We start from the raw sequence: 8046 nt of genomic DNA on the forward strand, positions 1-8046 counted from the left end.
AGTAATCATATTCAAATGAACTTAAAACAACTAGTTCATAATTATTTTCAAAACTATTCATGTCAAGCTTGTCAAGTCGAACCCGACACCGAATATTATCAAAATATTGATGATTATTCGAGTCTAGTTCTTCAAATCAACAAGTGCGGTCTAAACGACCCTTTCAAACCAAATCGGATTCAAATACCCATTTCTCAACACGTTTTATAATGTTTTCTAAATGGTCAGTGATGTGACCATAATTATCACATATTTAGTCCCCGAATTAGCCTTGGTCCCATGCTTTTTAGTGCATATTTGGGTCATTTATTGTCTTTAGTTCTTTGTTTTGAATATTCTTTGAGGTTTTGTGTCCTTGGTAGGAAAGGAGTGCAAACCTTGCATTTTCATGGCAAAATGAGACTAAATTGATTGAATTCAATGACCAAGCATCAAGGAGAGATAAGATTAGAAGGCCTTTGTACATATTATAGTAGATGAGCAAGGTTGAGGAAAGATCCTTTCATCCCCAAGGAAATCCCCAAGGACTTTATGAAGAAAAGGGAAGAAAATAAGAAGAAACAAGACTGAGGAGCAATCCGTGCGGATTGTCCTGAATCCGCCCGTACCCAGCACGACAATCCGTGCGTCTTCCTTCAAAGACGCCCGGGCAGCAGCTACCGGAAGACATGCGTCTTCTCCCAAAGATGCCCGGGCAGAGACCGTTGAATCCGGCCGTCCCGTGCCTAAGACGCACGGATTCCAGTCCAGCACAAATCCGTTTCTTCAAGCTTCAAAGAAAGAAGCCCTTCCTTCGAAAAATACCGGCGTCTCCCTGCTCAAATCTCAAAAGTGTAATTACTAGTTTAGCCCTTAGTTAACCCTAATTGCATCTACCTAATTTCCACTATAAATACCCCATTAGTCTAATTAGAAGAGCATGTTCTTCTTATCAATTCTTAGAGTAGTTAATATCAATCAAATCTCTCTTTAGTTTTGTAATCAACAATTAATCAAGTTTTAATACAAGTTTTATTTCCTTAATCTCTCTTTTGTTCATCCTTTATTTTGGTTAATTGAAGATTATTTGGGTTATTATTGGGAGATTGACAACCTCTCAATCAAGCATCAAGTACTTCTTTTATTCTTTGCTTTATTATTGGAATAATTAGTAGGTATAATTCTCTTAATTCCTTTTTAATTATTGTTAATTACTTTCATTTGTTCATCATGTTTCATTTTGTTGGTATGATTGACAACCTTGCTAGCATGATCAACATGATAATGAGTGAGTAGTGACCCTAGTTAGGGTTAATGGGTAATTAGGGGAAACCAACATGGAGAATGATTCATGCTTAAATTAATATGCTTTCATGGTTTATTTGCTTGCTTGTTTTGATCTCAACTCATGCACATGTTATGTTTGATGAAATGCAAGCCTATGAATCCTTGCATTTTTTACCCATCACCTATCTTTTCAATGAGACTTGTAAGACATAAACCAACTCGAGTCTCATTAGACCATGCATGTTGTTGATTAGGGAAGATTAAGTCGATTTGTAGGTGTTGTACAATCTAATCGATTCGGCTCCGGGACCCAAACTTTCCTAGGATTGTAAGATATAACCCAACTTAATCCATCACAACAATAATTGCTTGCTTATAATTTGAGAACATGTTTGTATGATCAATTCCCATGAATCCCCTATGACCCCATGATACCCTAGTGCTTTTTATCAATTGTTTACAACCCTTTCAATTCATCTTGCTTATTTACTTTCATTGCTATTTAGTTTAGTGACCTTCTACATCAACCCAAATCGTGACACCCCTAAGACACCACTAGTTTCAATAGAAATCTCATCTCAATTCCCGTCCCTTGGGATCCGACCTTTAATTGCCTCTTGACTAATTGTAGAGTTGTTTGTGAAGCTATAAATTGTGTTTTGGTCTAGGTGCTCCTAACGACAAGTTACCGAAAAGATTTAGTCCGACCAAAAATGGCGCCGTTGCCGGGGACGGTGTTAACTTGATTTAGATTTTCTTATATTGTTATTAGTCGTGTCTTTCTTTGCCTTGAGGAAGTAAAACTCCTCAAGGTTTGTTCTAATTGTTTTCGAGTTGTTTGATATTTTGCATGTCTAGAAGGTCACAAGGTGATTTGTTACCTTTTGATCGTGAAATTGAAAGAACTTTGACAACCAATAGAAGACTTGCTAGGAGAAATTTGAGAGGTATTAGTGAGGTTGTAGATATTCAACCAACTATTGAGTTCATCAACCCTTTTGCAAGAGAAGGTGAGGAGAACCCAACACAAAATACCCCACAAAATCAACCCACAATGCCTAAGTTTTCATCACATTCCGTACCCACCGAGGAGAACCTACCCAATGGTACTCCCACACCACAACATTTGACCCGAAATTTTATTGCCAAATCCCCCTTTATCCAATTAGTCGAAAGGAGCCAATTTGAGGGGATGCCTAGTGAAGACCCTCATTCTCATATGGAAACCTTTTGTGACTATTGTGATGCAATTTCTCAAACCGGTGTAACTCAAGACCAAATTCGATGGGTCTTATTTCCTTTTTCTCTAATTGGCACCGCAAAACAATGGTTGAAGGGCCTTGATAAGGCCACTCTCGGAATTGATTCTTGGAAAAAGTTGGCTCTAGCTTTCTACAAAAAATTCTACCCACCGGAAAAGACTAACATGCTAAGAGCTCAAATTACGGGTTTTAAGCAAAGGGATGAAGAATCTTTGTATGAAGCCTGGGAGCAGTTCAAGGGAATTTGTCGCTCATGTCCTCACCATGGACTTAGCGAGTGGTTCTTGGTACAACAATTTTGGAACGGTCTATATGAAGATTCAAGGAACATTCTCAACATGGGATCAAATGGAATGTTCACCGAAGTTGATGACAATCAAACTTGGAATAAAATTGAGGAAATGGCGGTCCATAACTCACAATATAGTAGACCTCGCAAGGCTACTAGAGGAGGAAAGCATGAAGTGGACTCCGTTACTCAATTGGGTGTTCAACTTAGTGCTCACATTGACACAATCAATTTGAAGTTTGAAAAAGCTATGGCTAGACTTAAAGAAGCCTCAAAATCACCAAAGCATCATGTTAATGCCATGACGGCATCTTCATCAATCCCAAGTGGGATATGTGAGAATTGTGGAACTTTGGGATATGACCAAAGTGAATGTAGGGGAACAAATGAACAAGTGAATGCTTTCCAAGCATACAAGAGTGGTACCCCTTATTCCAACTATTACAATGAAAACACCAAATTCCATCCAAATCTCTCATACAAAAGCCAAAATGTTCAAAACCCTCAAACAACATACACCGCACCTCCTATGAGAAACCAAAATCAAAGACCCTTTTACAACCAAAACCAAGGTTACCAAAATCAAAATCCATACAATCAACAAAATGACCAAGGTTTTGATGTTCAAAAAGCGGTCCTCCAAATGCAAAAGAATCAACAAGAATTTTTCACTCAAATGCAAAAAGATAGTCAAGCAAAGGAAACCACCATCAACAACATTCTAGCTCACACCAAGATGTTGGAAACCCAATTGACTCAACTAGCATCTTCAAGCTCACAAAGACAAAAGGGGAAATTACCACCTCAAAGTAATCCCCCTAGACATGAAACGGTTAGTGCCATTCACTTGAGAAGTGGTACAAGGTATGAAGCACCGAAGAAGCAAGTTGAGGATGAAGTTGTGGAAGCTAGTGATAAGGAAGAAATTGTGCAAAACTCCAAAGATGGAGAACCATCAAAAGAAGAAATTTCAAAGAAAAATGAAGACAAGGTCAAGGAGAAGGAGCCCATTGTGATTAGACTTCCTTTTCCAAGTCGTCAAGCCAAGCCCAAATTTGATGACCAACTTGGAAAGTTTATGGAAATTGTGAAGAATTTGGAAGTCTCAATTCCTTTCACGGAATTAATCAATCACGTGCCGGCCTATGTGAAATACATGAAAGACATCCTCACAAATAAAAAGTCGACCCGGAAGCTTGAGACTATCGCCTTCACTAAGGTGAGTAGTGCAATACTTCAAGGGAGTTCACCTCCAAAACTCAAGGATCCGGGAAGCTTCTCAATACCGTGTACCATTGGCGACACCACGATCAACAAAGCCTTATGTGATCTAGGGGCTAGTGTGAGTGTTATGCCGTACTCAGTGAGTAAAAGGTTGGGGATGGGAGAGCTTAAATGCACCAATATCACACTCCAAATGGCCGATAGATAGACAAAGACACCATTAGGGATATGGGAAGATGTTCCCGTACGAATTGGGAAGTTTTTCATCACGGTGGACTTTGTCATTGTTGATATGGAGGAAGATTCCAACATTCCAATCATCCTAGGAAGACCTTTCTTACACACCACGGGTGCGGTGATTGATGTAAAACATGGAGAGCTCACTCTAGAAGTAGGGGATGAGAGTATAACTTTCAACCTTGACAAGACTATGAGAGCTCCCCGTTTACATGAACCATGTTTCATGATTGATCATTATAGTCGGAAGGATGAAAGGAAGAAGTCAGAACTCCAATGGAAGAAGAAAATTGAAGATGCTCCATTCAAAGAGCAAGAGAATTGTAGCAAGGAGAGCTTGCAAAGCTCACCAAAGTCAAGCAATGAAGAAGATGGCCTTATTGGCCAAGAAAAGGAAATGGGAGAGTTGTCTCCATCAAATCAAGAGATTTTCAATGATTAACTTAATGAAGTTTGTGGTCTTTGGGACGACGAATTTGAAGGGATTTTTAATCCCTACATTGGCAATGCCATCGATCAAGACCGACAACAAGGGCCAAGGTCTATTGAAGACCTTTATCATGACAATGAACAAGCGTTTGATTACTTTTTCAAGGTGTTAAGCAACATCAACAACACCTTGAATATGCCCCCTTGACATCTCATCAAGAATGAGAGTTTGGTGGAGTCCTCCCTAAACCACCATTTGTAAATATTTCTAACTCCCTAACTTGCATTTCAATTCTTATATTGCATTTTTGTCATTTTTGGGTTTTTATACTTTGATCAAGATAATTATTGATGTGGAGTGCGATGTCATCGGGTCACATCCAATCAAACACATTTATAATACAAAAAAAACTACTAGTTAGTGGTAAGTCGAGGTCGATCCATGGGACGGTGTGCTTTGGGCTCTAAGTCTAACTATCTCAATTTGTGCTAGTGTCACAATTGATGGGGTTTGTAGTTGTGTCTAGACTAATGCAAACAATAAAGTAAAACAAGCAATAAAAGGAAGGATGTAAGCAAATGATTAAAAGTGCTAAGATATCATGGGGTCATAGGGGATTCATGGTTTTAATCATACAAACATGTTTACAATTATATGCAAGCAATTAGTGTTGTGGAAAAACCGAGTTGGTTTATGTCTTACGGTTCATAGGAAGAGGTGGGTCCCGGAGCCGAATCGATTAGATTGTACAACACCTACAAGTCGACTTACTTTCCTCCTATTCAACTTCTATGCATGGTCTACCAAGACTCGAGTTGGTTTATATCTTACAAGTCAAGTTGAGTAGATAAGAGATGGTAAAAATGCAAGGATTCATAGGCTTAACATTTCATCAAACATAACATGTGCATAAAGTTGACATCACAACAAGCAAGCAATTTGATCATGTGAACATATTAGATTAAGCATGAATCAATCCCATGTTGGTTTCCCTAATTACCCATTAATCCTAGCTAAAGAAACTTCTCACTCATTATCAAGTTTAACATGTTAATAAGGTTGTCAATCATACTAACAAAGCCAAACATGATGAACAAGTAATAAAGATTAACAATAATTAAAACAAGGATTAAGAGAATTATACCTATGGAGATTCCAAAATAATAATGCAAAGAATAATAGAAGAACTTGATGATTGATGGAAGGTTGTCAATCTCCCAATAATAACCCAATAATCTTCAATTACCCAATAATAAACTTGAACAATAATTATGGAAAGATTAATGTGTAATTTGTGGAAAGATTAAAGAGTAATCTATTCTAATCTACTCCTAATCTAATCTATGGAAGGATTTTTCTAGCTAAAAAGATGTGTCCTTTTGATTACTACAAATGGGGTATTTATAGTAGGGATTCATTAGGTTAACTAAGGCTAAATTAGTAATTACACTTTTTAGTTTAGAGCAGCGAGAAGCCGGTATTTTTCGAAGGAAGGGCATCTTTCTTTGAAGCTTGAAGAAACGGATTTGTGCTGGACTGGAATCCGTGCGTCTTAGGGTGAATACGGGCGGATTGTAGCAGGGGAAGACGGGCGGATTTGGGAGAAGACGCACGTCTTCTGTGGTTTGGGGACGGCCGGATTGTAGAGAAATCGCACGGATTGGAGTGCTATCTCGTTTTCTCTTCCATTCTTCCCTTTCCTTCACTACTATTTTATTCGTGGTGGGATTGGTCTTTAGTTCTCGCTTCCTCTTCATACTAGTCCATCTAATATCATCAATAAGCTTCCAAATATGCCTGAAAGACGGGAATTTCCGCCTTATTATCTCCTTTTCTACATAACATATGAAATGCGATAGAAAAGCAAATAGAAAGGTTTTGACGGATAAAATGGCCATGAAATGCTATAATAGTATGCAAAATAGGCTCAATTAGGGGACTAAATGTGCGCAAATAATGGTCACATCAACTATCCCAAAACCGAACCTTTACCCGTCCCGAGTAAAGAGGTGACAAAAACTAGACCTTTATTTAAACTAGCCTACTAATATAGCCGATATGAGACAATTAACGGGTCTCACTCAGCCCCTTCAACTCACAACAAGATAACCATGAGATAGGATGCCTTCTTGCAAGGCAAAGTGGGTCTTGCCAAAATGGCGACACATCCAAACATTAAGCACACAAAAATCAAATAATGGATGCATCTACAAAAGGAATAGCCACTTCCTCATCAAGTGGCGGAGGCAACTAAGAGAGAACAAATTTAAGAGCATATATTCCGTCACAAATACTAGTTCAACAAATTACTAAGGCTAAGAGGATGGCACTAAATCACCTCCAAATGGTGTTAAACTAGACTACTTTCGTCCTCAATTTCCAAATGCTTTCGTCAAGAGCGATAGGATGGTGGTGGAATGATGATCTCATGATGCTAGTAGCATATGACATGACAAGTCTCGAATTCTCTACAAAAGTAAAGGTCATGGATCGTCCCAAGCTCGACAAAGTGGCTTGACAAAAGGCTTTTTGGGAATGAAATGCTCAAATCTTAATAAACAAGGGTGGATATGACTAGTATTCAAAATTTGACCTCATTTAACTTTCATATTTCAAAAATTTAAGATGGGGTTTTTCCCTTCTGGGCTAGTGTCCTTTGCTTTCGCCAATCGCTTATTAGGCAACCGGTTAACCTCTAGACAATAGCTTTTTGGGGTGATAGTCACTCTGTCTCTGGGCGGTCGAATTCACAACCGTGTGGGAGCCCAATTCAATGGATCCCTCTCCAAAACACATCGAAGTGGTACTCCTCCATCAAGACAACTAAATTTCTCAACATTTTAACATTTCATAACATTTGAGGTTTCCTTGGCAATAAATTACTTCCACATGACAAAATCTTCGAAATGAGCACTTCAAACTTATTGATAGAAAAGTATTTTTGGGTTGCCTTACCACAAGGTCAATTAAGGTCACCTAGACAAGTTAACCAAGTCCACATCGCATCACGGGGTTGGATAGGTGACTCACATGCAAACCCTTGACTAGGCTTTGGGTCATGGGTAAAAAGACACTAGTATGACACAACCTAGGGTGTTTTACAACCATTCTAGTAGGCAAAGTCTTAAGTTTAAAAAGTATTTGTAATGGCTTAGTTGCTCTTGTCAAAGTTCTCAATTAGGCACTTTTCAAAATATTTCATCTAAATGCAACTATATGCCATGATGCAACTATTATATACATCCTAATGCAAGTGATTCTACCAACTAATATGACATATACACTAAATGCAAGTCCTAAGTTCACATTGTTATACCGCATCAATCAAAATAGAGCCA

At 38.4% G+C, this 8046-nt stretch overlaps 1 non-coding gene across 1 annotated transcript; it reads right to left on the minus strand.

Moving 5' to 3' along the window:
- Window positions 1–2692: 2692 nt before the first annotated feature.
- LOC141589218 (small nucleolar RNA R71) lies at window positions 2693–2799 on the minus strand. The gene has a single exon (XR_012520168.1). It is a non-coding gene; the product is annotated as a small nucleolar RNA R71 (small nucleolar RNA).
- Between the last annotated feature and the right edge of the window lie 5247 nt (window positions 2800–8046).

This window comes from Silene latifolia, chromosome 6 (assembly GCF_048544455.1).
Source record: "Silene latifolia isolate original U9 population chromosome 6, ASM4854445v1, whole genome shotgun sequence".
Classification (NCBI taxonomy): domain Eukaryota; kingdom Viridiplantae; phylum Streptophyta; class Magnoliopsida; order Caryophyllales; family Caryophyllaceae; genus Silene; species Silene latifolia.